Source organism: Triturus cristatus, chromosome 1_1 (genome assembly GCF_964204655.1).
Source record: "Triturus cristatus chromosome 1_1, aTriCri1.1, whole genome shotgun sequence".
NCBI classification, from domain to species: Eukaryota; Metazoa; Chordata; class Amphibia; order Caudata; family Salamandridae; genus Triturus; species Triturus cristatus.
In genome coordinates this window covers 466,084,679-466,100,179 of record NC_140579.1, presented here as the reverse complement: position 1 = coordinate 466,100,179, position 15,501 = coordinate 466,084,679, and the positions used below count along the sequence as shown (strand labels likewise).

General features: G+C 51.1%; 1 protein-coding gene across 2 annotated transcripts in view; it reads right to left on the bottom strand.

Moving 5' to 3' along the window:
- The window catches only part of LOC146870432 (E3 ubiquitin-protein ligase TRIM39-like), a 438,014-nt gene extending 425,910 nt beyond the window's left edge, over positions 1 to 12,104 (bottom strand). The window contains exon 1 of one of the 2 annotated variants that reach the window (XM_085640918.1): positions 11,995 to 12,104. The gene's annotated coding sequence lies outside the window, so the exon portion shown is untranslated. The remainder of the gene's footprint in view (positions 1 to 11,994) is intronic. The other variant, XM_085640916.1, reaches the window with a different exon arrangement.
- Positions 12,105 to 15,501: the final 3,397 nt, after the last annotated feature.

The following is a 15,501-nucleotide window of genomic DNA, read 5'->3' as shown; positions in this document are numbered from 1 at the left end:
AGCCACCATTCACCTTCTCCGCTTCCTCGCGGAGAATGGTCACAAGGTCTCCAGGAAGAAATTACAATTCTGCCAACCCCAAGTAACATATTTAGGCCACCTACTATCCAAAGACGGGAGAAAACTTACCCCTGACCGAATTCAGACCATCCTAGAAACCCCTGTTCCCAAAACTCAGAAGCAAGTACGGTCCCTAGTAGGCCTCACCTCCTTTTGTCGACAATGGTTGCCAAACTTCAGTCTTATCGTAAAACCCCTGCTTTCCCTGCTGGCTAAAGATGTCCCCTTCCCCCTCCCTTGGACACCCGAATGTCAATCCTCCTTCAAAGAATTACGAGACGCCCTCTGCTCAGCCCCAGTCCTAGGAACCCCAGACTACACTAAACCTTTTTCCCTCTACACCCACGAAAGGGAGGGGTGTGCGTTGTCTGTCCTAACCCAGTCCATAGGCCCTAAACAACGCCCTTGTGCCTACTTCTCTGCCACTCTTGACCCCGTAGCCAGAGCTTTGCCCGCCTGCCTTCGAGCAGTGGCCGCCGCCGCTGTCTCTATCCGGCAAAGCGAGGGGATTGTGCTCTCGAACTCCCTCACTGTATTGGTACCCCATGCGGTTGACACCCTCCTGAACCAAACCAAGACTCAACACCTGACTAGCGCACGATTGACCGGTTACGAACTGACTCTGCTTGCACCCCACATCACATTGAAACGATGCACCACTCTGAATCCAGCTACTCTACTACCTCTCCCTGACGCTGACCCCAATGCGTCCCCTATACATGACTGCGTGACCCTCACCGACGAACAGACCAAGAGTAGGGTTGACCTCCGAGATACTGCCTTCCCGAACCCTGACGGAGAACTGTGGGTGGATGGCTCATGTATCAAGCTCCCCGATGGCACCACCTCAGCTGCCTATGCAGTCACCACGGCCCGAACAGTTGTTGAGACAGCCCGCATCACACAGCGATCCGCACAGGCGGCGGAACTAATAGCTCTCACACGAGCATGCATTCTGGCAGCAGGGACAACCGCAAACATTTACACAGACAGTCAGTATGCCTTCGGGGTAGTTCACCACTTTGGGCTCTTATGGAAAGAGAGGGCATTCCTGACCTCTCATGGCACACCCATCCTGCATGGAGATCTAGTCTCTGCCCTGACCGAAGCAGTCCTCCTACCCACACGGCTGGCCGTGATCAAATGCCAGGCACACAAGAAGGTGACAGACATTATAGGACAGGGAAATGCACTAGCTGACATTACTGCCCGAACCACAGCCGAGAATAGGTCCACGACCCGTATGTACGTGACCAGGTCACAAACTGAGAGATGGAAGGATGCTAGGGAAACGATTAGGGATATCCAACTAGCCAGCACACCTCACGAATTAGCTGAATGGGCCCGGGTGGGATTGAAGGACGATGACGGTTGCTGGCGAACTAAAGACTTGAACAAATGGTTGCTACCAGACTCATACTTGATCCCCATGCTGACCATGGCACACTCCCCCGCACACATAGGGTCTGCCCCCATGATCGAACTCGTCTCCAAAGTCTGGCACAACGACAAGATCCCAGACTCAGCCAAACGTCTGGTCCAACAATGCCTAGTATGCCTCCAACACAACCCTGGGAAAGGAACTGCTGTACCCCGGGGAGGGTTTGGGGTCCCCAATCACCCTTTTGAAGTCCTACAAATGGACTATGTCCAGTTAGAAAGGTGCCAGGGTTTGAAGTACGTACTTGTTGTTGTATGTGCCTTCAGCAAGTGGGTGGAAGCCTATCCAACCCACGACAACACCGCTATGACTACTGCAAAAGTACTACTGAAGGAATTCTTCCCCCGATACGGCCTTTGTCGAATTTTGTGGAGCGACAACGGCCCCCACTTCGTAGCCGAAGTTATCCAACTCATCTTAAAAGGGTTGGGTGTAAAACAGAAATTCCATGCGGTCTTCCATCCCCAATCTGCAGGCCTGGTTGAGCGACACAATGCCACATTGAAGCTTAAGATAGCAAAAATAGTCGCCACCACAGGACTAAGATGGCCAGACGCTCTCCCACTAGCATTGCTATCAATGCGTTCCACCCCCACCAAACACCACTTAACCCCCTACGAGGTCGTCTTCGGGCGGCCCATGAACCTTTGGACTGCACCAAAACCAACATCCATCCACGACGTCCCGGACGTCCTCATGTCTGATTATCTGTACAATCTAACTAAAACGTTGTCTGTTATCCATCAGCAGGTGCTGCACGCCATTCCCGATGTTTCCAGGGGCCCCGGACACGACATCCAACCCGGTGACTTCGTCTTAGTGCGTAACTTCCAGCACACCAAGAGTCTGGAGCCCCGGTGGACGGGCCCCCTGCAAGTCCTGATCACCACCCGAACAGCTCTTCAAGTGGAGGGGAAACGCAATTGGCTGCATGCACACCACTGCAAGAAGGTATCACCGACCCTGACAACCACGGACAACATCACCGCCCAAGAGGAACTTCTGGACAAAGACCGACCATCCCTGAGCCGCTGCCCGGATACAGAGACACTTGAATTGACTGAATATCCCGATCCCACTGTGCCATCCAAAGAAGGGTATAACTTGCGACGAAAGGAGAGAACTTCGGCTAAGCAGACCACAAACTAAGTTAAAATCTCAGAGCGGTTGCCTAGTCCCCTCAAAGGCCATCAGGAGAGAAACTAAACAAAGTCTGTGGTTCTGCCCGCTACCGAGTTCCTTGAAGGTGATGGAAGCGCCCGACACGAAGATGATGGAAGCAACCAGACGTCCGAAGACCTACTACAAAAACCCAAAGACTGACAGAATACACAGCTCGAAGATTATTATACTTTTCGTCACCCTTCTCTTTTGCCTTCTCCTCATGGTCACCTTCTGGATCATGGAGGAGAGCGCCCCTGCTCATAGGACATTGCTGACCACCGTCCAACCTACCACCATGAAAGAACACCATCTGATCTCACTTTCACCCCAACTCCGAGAAAGACGTAAGGAGTTCTGGAATAACTCTTTTGTGCAGTTGCTCCACCAACACAATCTTGCCGCCAACGCCACTAACTGCTGGATCTGTGGATTGCTACCACATGCCACTGGGCACTCAATCCCTTTCATCCCTTCACCTTTTTCTGTCCATGGTTCCTGCCTCGCCTGGCTGATCCTCCTGCAGGAGAGCTACAAGGACAATGCCACTTCCGGCAAAACTGTGTCACACTTCTACCATGGGTTCTGGCTGAACAAAACTGGGAAACCTCTGCCCTCTTCTGCCCTCTGAAGTCAAACACTTCCTTCCACCTGGACATCCCTGCCAAAGAACGAGTTGAAATGCAAGTGTTCAACAACCCAGCCAGACCTACCTTCTCTTACCTCCGGAAACGAACGGCCGCCACCCTGACAGTGGCCCTAACCGTCGTCAACATCACTGGATTTGTGTGCCTCGAAGGCCTAGGGGCGCAGCTGGTGGGCCACAGCTCCTGCCTCATCACCCGAACATTGGACTCAGTCGATCCACCCTCCTTTGTTGCCTCCCCGAATATGTACTTCATCTGTGGTACTAAGGCCTACACCTGGCTCCCGAAAGGTTGGGGAGGCACCTGCTACATTGCTTTTGTCCTTCCCCCGACATTTGTGGCTCCAGCAAACCATCACCGACAGAAACGTGCCAAAGACATTGTACAAGCCGACTCCACCGGAGCACAGTTCCTGGATGCAGTAAAGGGACTCGTTCCACTCTGGGGTCCAATGGTAAACAGCCGTGCCATCCGCCACTTAACCCAGGCAAGAAGGGTGGTCACTTGGGAGCTGGTTTTGGGACACTATTAAAAGTTGGGGATGGAGGCTGTTTTCATTTATCCTAATACCGGTTGTGATACTATGTGGATGTTGCTTGGGGATTCAGTGTCTGCCACCTTTATGTTCGCTTTTTATGAACTGCATCTGCCCTAAGACTTTGAACTTTGAAACAGAGCGGATGAAAGCCCTTTATGAGGTGGAAGTCCGTAGTATTATGGGGATAAATCCGAACTAGACAAGCTGGCGAGATATGTTAAAAGGGAGGACTGTGGAAATTTAGCTCGCAAACTGAACATTATCTGCGCCATCTTGCCTCTCCCCAGCGCTACGTACAGCGAGCACACGGTAGCCATTTTGGGCACCCCACTCTCTCCCCCGCTCATTGTCAATCGCCAGCGCGTTCCCCTGACACTGCAAGCATCCCCCGCGCGCCGGCCACCCCCGCTCTCTCATACAGGCCGTAAACCCTCTCCTTCTGCGCGACCCTGCTACGGAACCACATCCGACCGACATCCCATACATGGTCGTGCCTCTCCTTTGATAACCCCCTTCCTCTGCGCCCCATTGTCCGAACTGGTCCCAGGCCATCACCTAGCCCTGCGGATGCAGTTTATTGCCCCTACTGTAAGGGAAACACCCCACATCAAAGGGATTACAGTAGATCAAAGCCCCTACCCCCTGAGACCCGACCGGTCACACACACCCCCGGGAATTGGCGGAATACCCGGCTGCGCGATAGCCATCTCCTACTGCGGGTAAGGTGGGAACTTCTACTGTAGCTATGTGTGGGATCGGATCTGAGCCGGGGCTTCAGGGGATGTTCTCTCATGCATCAAGGGAATCTCAAGAATGTACTATGTGTAATAAAGCAATAAACCTGTGTATAAGAGGCCAGGTCTCAGAGATGCAGGTAGAGCACCTCGTGACGATACCTTGCTGTCTGATCTGATGTGTTCTGCTCCGACGGAATAAAACTTTGTTTCCTGCCTTCCAGTCTCCGGCGCCTGCCTCTTTCATTGGTAAATTATCGAGTGGTATGAGAGGCGATTACCGCCGGGCAAATACTTGAAAGGTTATCGATTGAAACTGCCGCTACCATTTAACAGGTGTCCTATATATTCTTCGGAGAAATTTAAAGTGTAATAATTTATGGCGACTATTTAGCGAAATGTCCTTTGTTGCTTTACAGCATGCAGCCTACTGGTCGTCTAAAATCGGACGCCCTAAATCGGCCTCCCACTCTACTCGAAGTCTGTTGTCCACAACAGGGACCTGTGCTATGCACCGTTTATAAAGTTTGGAAATTATATGTGTTCCACTCTTATTCTCAATCAGGAGGGACAGTGGTTCGAAGGAGACAGGTTCCAGCGGGAAGCCAACTATTGTGGCTCTTAATGCCGAATATAGTCTCTTTAGAACGAATTTGTCCATGAACGTGGCTTCTTGGAAGCGAGCGTCCCCAGTAGCCGAGAAGACATGCCCGCCTGGATACAAATCTACTGTGTTAATGTCGAATTTAGTCAATGTACGTTGCACTAGTCTCTCCTGTAATGGGTGGGCCAACGTGCATTCGGCAGCGGAAGGGCAGAGGAATATAAAACTGCAGTGCCCGTGTAACGAATTAGCCTGTTCCAAGCCCAGCTGGTGGTTGACACCGTTTGTATGGCTACTGGATCCCTGGGTTCACCCTTGGGTTAAACAGCTGCTAATCTCTCCGGGAGGACGAAGTCGGTCTCTGGGTGCAGAAATGGGATCCTCGCATCCGGGTGGTACCAGGCAAAGGCATAACTGCACTGCGCAATTAAATAATATAGATAAAAGTCTGGAACCCCAAAATCTCCCCTATCATACGGTAATGTGAGGATCGTACACGCGGTCTCCCACCTCCCCATACCAGACTGATAAGGTGAGATCGCAGTGTTCGAAAGAAACTGTGTGTGAGGGGCATGGGGATATTATTAAAAAGATATAAAAATGTGGGTAGGACCATCATTTTAATTATGGCGATTCTGCCTGCCATGGACAAAGGGAGTCGCAACCACTTCTCCACCTGAGTCTCCAGTTTCGCAACCGCCGCACCATAATTAAGGCGCAAAATCTGGCCCGGATCTAAGTGTACATGTATGCACAAATATTTGACAGAACCCGAGCACCATTCCAGTGGGAACTCACATTCCCAAGGGATCGTACTGCTAGTCAAGGGAAAAATAATCGATTTGTGCCAATTAATGCCCAAACCCGAGTGTCGCCCAAAGCGAAGGATTTCCCGGATGAGAGGAGCGAGGTTAAGTTGTGGTTCTCTGACATAAAGAATAGTGTCTTCAGCGTATAATGAGGTCAAAAGGGGACCTGTGCGAAATTGCATTCCTCTATGAAGATGATGCTCCTGAAAGTTCCGTATCAGAGGGTCCATGGCCAAAATGAACAGAAGGGGCAACAGAGGGCAGCCTTGATGCGTGCCTCGAGTGAGCGGGAATGAGCCCGAAAGAGTGCCATTTATGCGAAGCCTCGCTGTGGGGCGACTATATAGTAAGCCTACAGTAGCTATGAAACCTGCTGGCATACCTATACGATGCATTATGGATAAAAAGAAGGGCCGCTCGAGCGTGTTAAAGGCTTTTTCGGTGTCTAGCAGATTAGCCGCGGCAGGAGTTTCGGGATTAATCCTATGCAACACTGCAAACAAGGTCCTCAAATTTAGTGAGGTCGAGCGATGTGGGACAAAGCCTGATTGCGCTGGGGAGATAATGAACTCCATTAGCTGTGACAGCCTGTTGGCAACTATTTTAGCTAATATTTTATAATCTATATTTAAGAGCGAGAGGGGCTTATATGATCCGAATAGGGAGGGGTCTTTACCGGGCTTCGGCAGAAGAATTGTAACTGCTTCACTTAACATAGGAGGCAGGGTTTGCTTTTCCAGGGCCTCAGCATACACCTCAATCAATTTTGGCACTAGAAGGTCAGAGAAGGCCTTATAGAAATCTCCAGTGAATCCATCCAGCCCAGGGGCGGATAATCCACGGAGTACTTTAATCGCCCCACGCACTTCAGTCTCTGTGATTGTCTCTGCCATGAATTCCTGCATGTTCTTTTCCAGGTACACTAAGGCGATCTCCGAGAGATAATCCTCCTGTGTGGACACGTCAGCGCTGTGTCTGGTTGTATATAGCGAAGTGTAGTAAGATAGGAATTCGTCTCTGATGTCTGTGGGAGACGTAAGTAGTGTCCCCTCGTTGTTACGGATCTCTGTGATGCAGGCTTTACTGTAGGGTGGCCTAAGGGTCTGAGCCAGTGTGCGGCCTGGACGATCGCCCTCACCGTATCTACGAGCCGTTTGATATTACAGGATCTCGCGGTCTGCTGTGTCTCGGTGTTCTGACAAGAGGGTTAATCTCCTAGCGCGCAGCGCGTCTGGAGCCGCGAGGCATGCCTCATTGTCCAGCGCTGTCAGGTCACTCTCTAATCTAGCAAGAGTTGCACGTAGTACGGCCCAGGAGTCCACCGACCCAGTGTTAATAGTGAAATAATCCTCAATCGCTTCCCGGACCTCATGACAAAACAAGTCATCTAGGAGAGCGCATCCGGGAAAGCACCACTGTCTCTCAAAACCCTCAGGACATAGGACTCGGAGACAGAGTTGAACTGTTCTGGGAAGTGTGTGTATCGCATGGTACCATGAGAAAACTCCCGGGGAAACCAGCCAGAAATCGATCCTGGTCCATGTGTTGTGTTACCCCAAATAATGTGTATAAGTAGCAGCGGCCAAATAACTGTCAACAAAAGAGATCTTTAACTGCGCGCCGAGCTTTAGGTTTGGAGTCGAAAGCTGTGGCTGTACGGTCCAGGTCTGCGTTGAAAATGAGATTGAAGTCCCCCCCAATCATAATCAAAGCCGGTTCTAATTTAGAAAGTTGGGTGTGGACTGCGTGAAAGAAATTTGGGGAATCAGTGTTAGGGGCATAGACACACATCAGAGTGACCCTGTGACCCATCAGAGACCCTACTACAATAATATACCGGCCCTACCTATCGTTGATGACCTGTTGGCAACTAAACAGGACTCTCTTATGTATCAGAATGGCAGCACCTCTAGCATAATTACTGAATTTAACGAAATACCGATGAGCCCCCCAACTAGAGGCAAAACGTGCTGCATCTGTAACTGGTAAATGTGTTTCTTGTAAGAAAGCAACGTCAATATTATGTCTATCTAGATAATGCACTATCTGCCGCTGTTTGCGCTGGTTATTCAGACCTCTGACATTCCACGACAACAGGGACAAATTGGAGGGACCTGTATTTAAACCTGACTGTACCATCTAAGAGCTGTGAAAAGCATAGTGCGAGCGAACTGCAATATGAAAACAGTAAACCAATACCAACGACAATCCTTACGATAATAAGAAAAACATTTGACCCTTCCCAAACCCCCCACCCACAACCCAGCCTTACAACGAAAATGGCAAGGCCTACCCCATCCTGTAGGCAAAAACCAAAGTACCAACCAACACAAACCCATGGTTTCCAACCAGGGGGTTGGCAAAGCCACGCCAGCCGACCAACTGTAAAATATATTTGAATCAAAGTATAGTGCGTCCCCGTGTAGTACAAAAAAAATCAGAAAGCAGGCAGATACATAGCAATATCACCCAATACATGAGCCTGAAAATAGTTCCACACTTGCAACGGTGCCGCTGTGTGGGGGTGACGGGTCGTCTTTATCATCTCGTGGCTGATTATTGTCGATCTTATACGTGCGAATTCTTGTACCTCATTAGGACTATCGAAAAATCGCACACGGCCACTGGCTTCAACCCTAAGCCGTGCAAGATATAACATGCCATATTTGAGGCCAAGGTTCCGGAGGGTAGCCTTCACCCCAGTGAACTTGTGTCTGGCTTCCTGCACCATCACTGTGAAGTCTGGGTATAGTGCAATCTTTGAGCCCTGCCAGGTAGTGTCCCCACGCTCTCTGGCCAACCGCAGAGCTGTGTCTCTGTCCCGGAAGTTCATAATACGGGCTATCAGCGGACGCGGGGGGAGGCCATGGTTAGTTCGAGGCCCCAGAGTGCGGTGGGCCCTCTCTACTACAAAGCCTGGTGTGAGAGCCTCCCGCCCAAACATATCCATCAGCAGGGACTCCACAAAGAGGTCAAGACGGCCTGTAGCTGTCGACTCCGGGACCCCCAGTATGCGCACATTATTGCGGCAACTGCGCGCTTCAAGGTCCTCATTCTTAATGACCACCTCCTTCAGAATGCGTTCCATCCGGTCCAATCTTTTGGTAGCCTGAGCAGTGCCATCTTCAATGTCCGAGATCCATGCTTCTGCCACGTCCAGACATCTGTCATGGGCCTGGATCTTGGCGCCCATGGATTCAAGCTTTTTGTCTAAAGAATCAAAACGATTGTCCAGTGACCTAAAGCCAGCTCTCATCTCCTGTAACCAATCGGCTGGAGGGGCCACCATGGTAGCGTCAGGAACAGCGCTTTCGGCCTGCTCAGCCATTTCTGGGCCCGCCTCCGTTGTCTTCTCCGCAGCCCTTTCAAACGGCAGTGTCCTTTGCTTTGGGTCCTTACGTCCCATGCTACTGTACGACGTTAAAGGACCAATCAGCTGCCACTGTCCATGCAAATATGACGCTGATCTTGCACTGGAAGGCGAGGCTATGAGGTATCCACTGAGCCAACCAACAGACGCTTAGTTTTCCACACTCTACCCTGGAGAAAGCGGCGCTACTTATGACAGAAGCCCCCACGTTGCATCTATCAGGAACCTTGACGTTGGTCTGAGCGATCTCTACACTAGGCTTGCCGACTGGGGTGTGCCCACACCTTGCTATCGGATCAGGCTGTGTCTCTTAGGGGAGGCAGCAATGGTAGTCTTCCCTGCTCATGGCCCAGCTCTTCACCCCAAATCAGCAAGCCCACAAGATGGGGAATGTTGCAGGATCCACACAGGCTCCTATTGGTGTCTAGAGCGCTTTTACTCATGGCAAAGGTGAACTAAGGTTCAGGCTGCTCCCATCATCAGCGTCGCAATGCCTGCATCTGTTTAGGCCCGGGAGATACACCAGGCACCGGGGGGAAAAAGGCCTCCTCCAGCCTACCCCCTCCCAGCAACTCACGCACTGTCGCCGCTACGGCCGTATCAACGACCAGCACACTGGTAGGGGCCACGGAACTCAGGAACCAGCGCGGGTCTGCAATGGGGCCAGGCAGGCTCTGCGTCAGCCCTGGCACCCGAGATTCAGATAGGAGTACGGGAGGGAGGTGGGCAGGACGCCGGAAACCCAATCGGCACCCGGGCACTCACCGGAATTAGAGAACCCCGCTCATGGTGTGTGACAATGACTGGGCTCCGCCGAGCTCCACATATCGGCCGCCATTTGCTTTTCCCCCATCACGCCAGAGAAGCGTCGATTAAGATCCGATATTCATGCCCGTGCCAATATAGAAGCTTGCGATGTGCTCCCTGCTGCTTCACGGGTGTATCGATGTATCCGCCTCCCTCACAGCCATACTGGATGCAGGGGAACACGCCTTCTTTGTCGGTCGGCTGTCGGAGCTTCAAGTCAGCGTGGCCATTTCAGTCCGCGGCTTGGCCACGCCCCCCATGTTAACAGCGTTGATGGAATTTCCAGGATCAGATGAAGTTGACTTGAAAGAGTTGATGGATTGATCTTGTTGAAGAACTTTGCCCAGGGTTAATTGAGAGGTCGATTGTTACCTCCATAGTTTGCGTAGTCGTGCTACGCTACGCGAAGTGCACTTCGCACTACACAAGCTACACGTAGCTATGCGAACTTCGTAGTGCGGTAGGGAAAATGCTGTTCACACTGTTTGCACAGTGCCGGATGCTTGTACGCACTGTGCAATCATTGCAAACGGCATCTTGCACAGTGCAAGCAGTCGTTTTCTGCCGCTCGAGTAGATTTGTACTCGAGCAGCAGTTTTCTCAACGCGGACTGGTAGTTTCTCCTCGCGAGTGGTCGCGAGCATACGCAACCACTCGCAATGTGAAACCTGACCTCCCTGCGTTGAGAATCTCGCCGGGAAGTTTATTTTCCACGCTCGCGATCGGCAACTTGATGTTGCTGATCGCGAACGTGGAAAAAGTCTTGCCGGGATATCATTTTGCTCGTTCGCGGTCGCCAACTTGACATTGAGGACTGCGAGTAAGCAAAAAATGCCCGCTACGCGTTTTTGCACTGTGCTACGTGCAATTTGCGGAGTGCGAAGTAGTGCAAACTACGCAAGCATAGCGTACTTCTTCACCCAGGGTTACTCTCAATGCTCTTTGCGATATCAATTGTGTCTTGCAAAGATGGTTTTCTGCACCTGAGAAGGCGCTCTTGTATTTTTCTTGAACAACAAGAGAAAAAAAATTGATCACGGATATAGATCTCTGGATCTGCCTCAAACTCACAAGTTGATGCAAGGACTAGTAATGCAGCAATATATTCATCCACTGATTCATCCTCGCGTTGTTTTCTTCGGTGGAAGTTATGTCTTTCAAGCATGATGTTTGATTCTTGATCATAATGTCTTGCCAAGCGAGATAAAGCTTCTTTGTAGGGATTCCAATGATCTGCATCCCCAGCTTCACCAGGAGGAGTGGGAAACTTAGGTAAGTTTTCAAACACCTGCAGTGCTGCGAGTCCTAAACAGCCATAAAGAATTGCAACCTTGCGAGCAGGATAAAATTTCACAGCTTCTATGGCAACAATATGGTTTTCAAAAGCTTTAACCTATTGATGCCAAGGAATACTGGGTTTACCAGGATGTTGCAAAGAAGGAGGAGGTTGAGCAAATTGCTAAGAAGCCATTACTTTCAATAAGTAAGCAATAAATAACAATAAAAAGCAAGTGAAATGAGTTTATACTCTTAAATTGTTGTAGATGTAACTTTAATAATAGGTTTTATGAAATATATAGCAATGGAGGTGAGCCTATCACTGAAAATGAAGGCTCCAAGGTGAGTAAACAGTGGTAGATAATAGATGAATAAGGTGAGCCTATCACCGTGTATGAAGGCTCAATGATCAAAGAAATTTTGTAAATAATGAATAAGGGGAGTCTATCACCGTGTATGAATACGCAAAAGATGAAGGAATTCTGTAAATAATGAGGACTAAAAGGTGTGCCTGTCAACATGCAAGTAAACAGGCTGGATCATACCTGCGTCTGAATCAGCTGTTCGAAATCGGCATGGAGCGTTGAAAAGTAAACAAGATCCAAAATGGCTGCGATTCGGATGATGTCTTAGATCGAAGACGTGAAGTATAACCCAATCAAAGATGGCCCCCAATGTGATGACGATGAGGGGCGGGGCTACAATGACCTCACGCAGCAACTCGGAGCCTCCTGATGTTCACTGAAATGGATGTGGGGAACAGCAGAGGTCTGTTTGTCGCTGCAGCGGTGAATCCTCTGAACGATGAGGAAAGAGGAGAAGGGAGCGACGATGCCTCTGAAATGCTTTAGAAAACTCAGAGATCAGCTGGTGGGTGCCGGATGAGCGGATGAACTCCCGCTTGTCGCCAAATGAAGTAATAACTCCTTTCGCAAAGGCAATCCAGTGAGTAAAGTACCTTTTATTCAAATTGTAGACACCCACAGCCGGGCGCTCCCGCTGCTTGCCAGGATCTCCACCAACTGATTAACGCCAGTGGAATCCTGGCACGCATCGTTCTGCACCCGATCGTGGAACGAAGTTCAAGGAATTACAAACAGCTCGAGTCACTCTCCTGCCGGTAGCACGAGAGTGCTCTGAACATACATGCACAATATTACACTGCCATTTGCTCACACCATCTCTTAATAAGCACGGCTCTGCTGCTGCCGTCCCCCAACTCCGAACCCTGCATGTCCGTGTTGATGCCTGGGGGCGGGGCTAGCTGTTGAATGGGCGTATGCGCGCCGTCTTTTTACTTATGCTGCCTTATAAATACATTTTAAAAAGCGCCGATGGGGGATGTAGTGTCCTGTGGGAAACGTTCTAGTGTTCCGTCTGCTTGTAACCCACACTATTCACCCACCCATCACAGGCGTCACCGTTCAGGTGACCCTGTTAATAAAATGGGCCGGGCGCACGTGCCCTGGGCCAGTTTTTCAGTACACAACTAAGATTGTGCCTGTGTCATCTTTAGCAGCATGTGGGCCGGGTGCCCACATCACTCCAATGGCGACGAGCGGGTCCAACCCCCCCGTGCACGACAGCTGCATCTGTGGTGCTCCCGAGGAGTAATGCATCATGAGACACCGGCACCTGTCTGCCTGTAAAACGTGACCCTGCAAGTGCCGTCTGGCACATGGTGGCCTGGGAAAGGAGAAAGGGTGTAGTGCTGTAACATCGCCAAGCGATCCCCAGCCACTGTCCGCAGCTCCAGCCAGCACGACGGCACCGGTGCAGGGCATGATAAGGCCCTGCCTGCAGGTATAATGTACACGGCCTGCAGCTACGCCCAAAGCAAGCACCAGCATGACCGTTAGCCACGAAGAGCGGCACTGAAGAAAAAGTGGCAAGTGTCCCCGTGCCTCCTCTGTCTGCGAGGCACCAGCGATCGTCCACACGCCGCCTGAGCAAGCTAGCAATGCCCACAGCAAAGTATAAACCAGCCCTGCATAAGAAAAAAACCCGCAATGTAAATGTAAATCCAGTATTTGTAAAGCGCGAACAGCTACCCGAAGGCGTCCCGGTGCTGAGGTCCGTTGGGAAGATTAAGCAAGCTATTGCCAATAGTCACATGGTGCTGGGCTAACCTGCCACTGGTGATCGAACCGTGAGCCCCAGATTCCAGCGTCAGTCTCCCTGGCCCCGGCGCCACGCTACTATGTGATGCCAGCCAGCTGGGCTAAGAGGTACCGATCGTCCCACAGCGGCCCAGTCGCCAAAGAATCAAGCAGAGAAACACCTCGTAGCGTGAGGCAGACTGTCCTCACCCCCAATATTAAAGTGAGTCTGACGTAGATCAAGTGAACAGCCACCTGGCTGTACCCACAGCGCTACCCTCTCTTCCTGCTGCCATCCGTCAGAGAGGAGCTCAGTACAGGCGCCAGCAAAAGGGAACACACGGAACCTCAAGTATACCCTGAGGCCCACAGCATTAGTAAAGGTGTCGCGGCCTCCTGTAGCGCCTCCAAGTGGTGGCCAGCAACCCCTGTCTGCCCTGCACCCACATAGAAACGGCCCCTTAGAGACCGACTGCCAGGGCCTCCCATTGAAAAGAGGCAGCACCACTGACTGCAGTGAAAGTTTAAGCACTTGCCTGAAAAGGATGAAGCAGAGGGGTGCTGTGTTTATTCTGACCAGCCTCCCATAGACTGCACCTGCATCTTCACTCCAGCCGATAGTCAGCGTCAGCCAAGCCTGCCATGGTCTGGAGAAAATAGAGCGGCAGTGCCACCTTGTGGCCATCAGTGGTCCCTGTGCCCTGGTGATCTGAGCAGTCAACAATTAAACAAACGGCCTGCAAAACTGAGGTAAGCTGTTGTAGCTAGTTTCATGAGGCGGCCTGCGCAGGGCTAGGTTTGAAACGCCAACCAGCCTTACAGCAACTGCCTGAGCACAGGAAGTAAAGACTGATTGTGCCCTTCCATACTTTGTCTGCCTGCAACAGTGACTGAACCATGGTGGCCAATAATCTAAAGTACACCAAGGCCCATGTACACTGTCGCCAGCAGCTTGTGAATGAGCACTGCACCCTGAGAATAACCTAAGAATGTCGCCAGCGTGTCGGGGTGAAACAAGCCCCCAGTGAGGCACAGTATGATGCAGCACACACTAAGGAAAGGCTGTGGAGTCTGGGGCCAAACAAGCAAAGGAGCAATAGAGACGCAGAGCCTACCAAGACAAGTGACCCCAACTGAACCAGGCTCTGCATCACCACTGCCCAGAGGGGTGCATGTCAGAGTTCACAAGGAGAGCATTGTGGCAGGCCACCACTGCAGGAGAGAGGAAGCAAGCATACAGGGAGCTAGCCAACAGCACCCTCACTGACACAAAGCAAGAGCCTTTCAACAGAGACGGTTAAAGCCTGCAAGTTCTGCTGCCACTGCCAGCAGCCAGAGATCTGTTTCCCCTGTGAAGGCTTGCTGGGTACTGTCCCGAGAGAAGAGGCCACACAATGAGGAAGAAACGTCCCAAGCACAAGAGTGAGCGGCTCCCTGTCTCCCACACACTGTTGTAAAAGAGGCAGCGCCACATACTGAAGGAAAAAAAAAGCCAGACGGTGACACCCACTGCAGTAATAAAGAAAATGCACAGCCATCACCGCAAGAAAGAGGAGCAAGCACGCCAAGCGCCGGAAGAGGCCACCGCAAAAGACCAAGAGCGTGACGTCCGATGTGCGCGACGCATGCACCCAGAAACCTGATGACACGGACAGGCACACAGGAGAGAGAGACCTCTCCACAGAGAAGTGCACTGCTGATGATGGAATTTCCAGGATCAGATGAAGTTGACTTGAAAGAGTTGATGGATTGATCTTGTTGAAGAACTTTGCCCAGGGTTAATTGAGAGGTCGATTGTTACCTCCATAGTTTGCGTAGTCGTGCTACGCTACGCGAAGTGCACTTCGCACTACACAAGCTACACGTAGCTATGCGAACTTCGTAGTGCGGTAGGGAAAATGCTGTTCACACTGTTTGCACAGTGCCGGATGCTTGTACGCACTGTGCAATCAT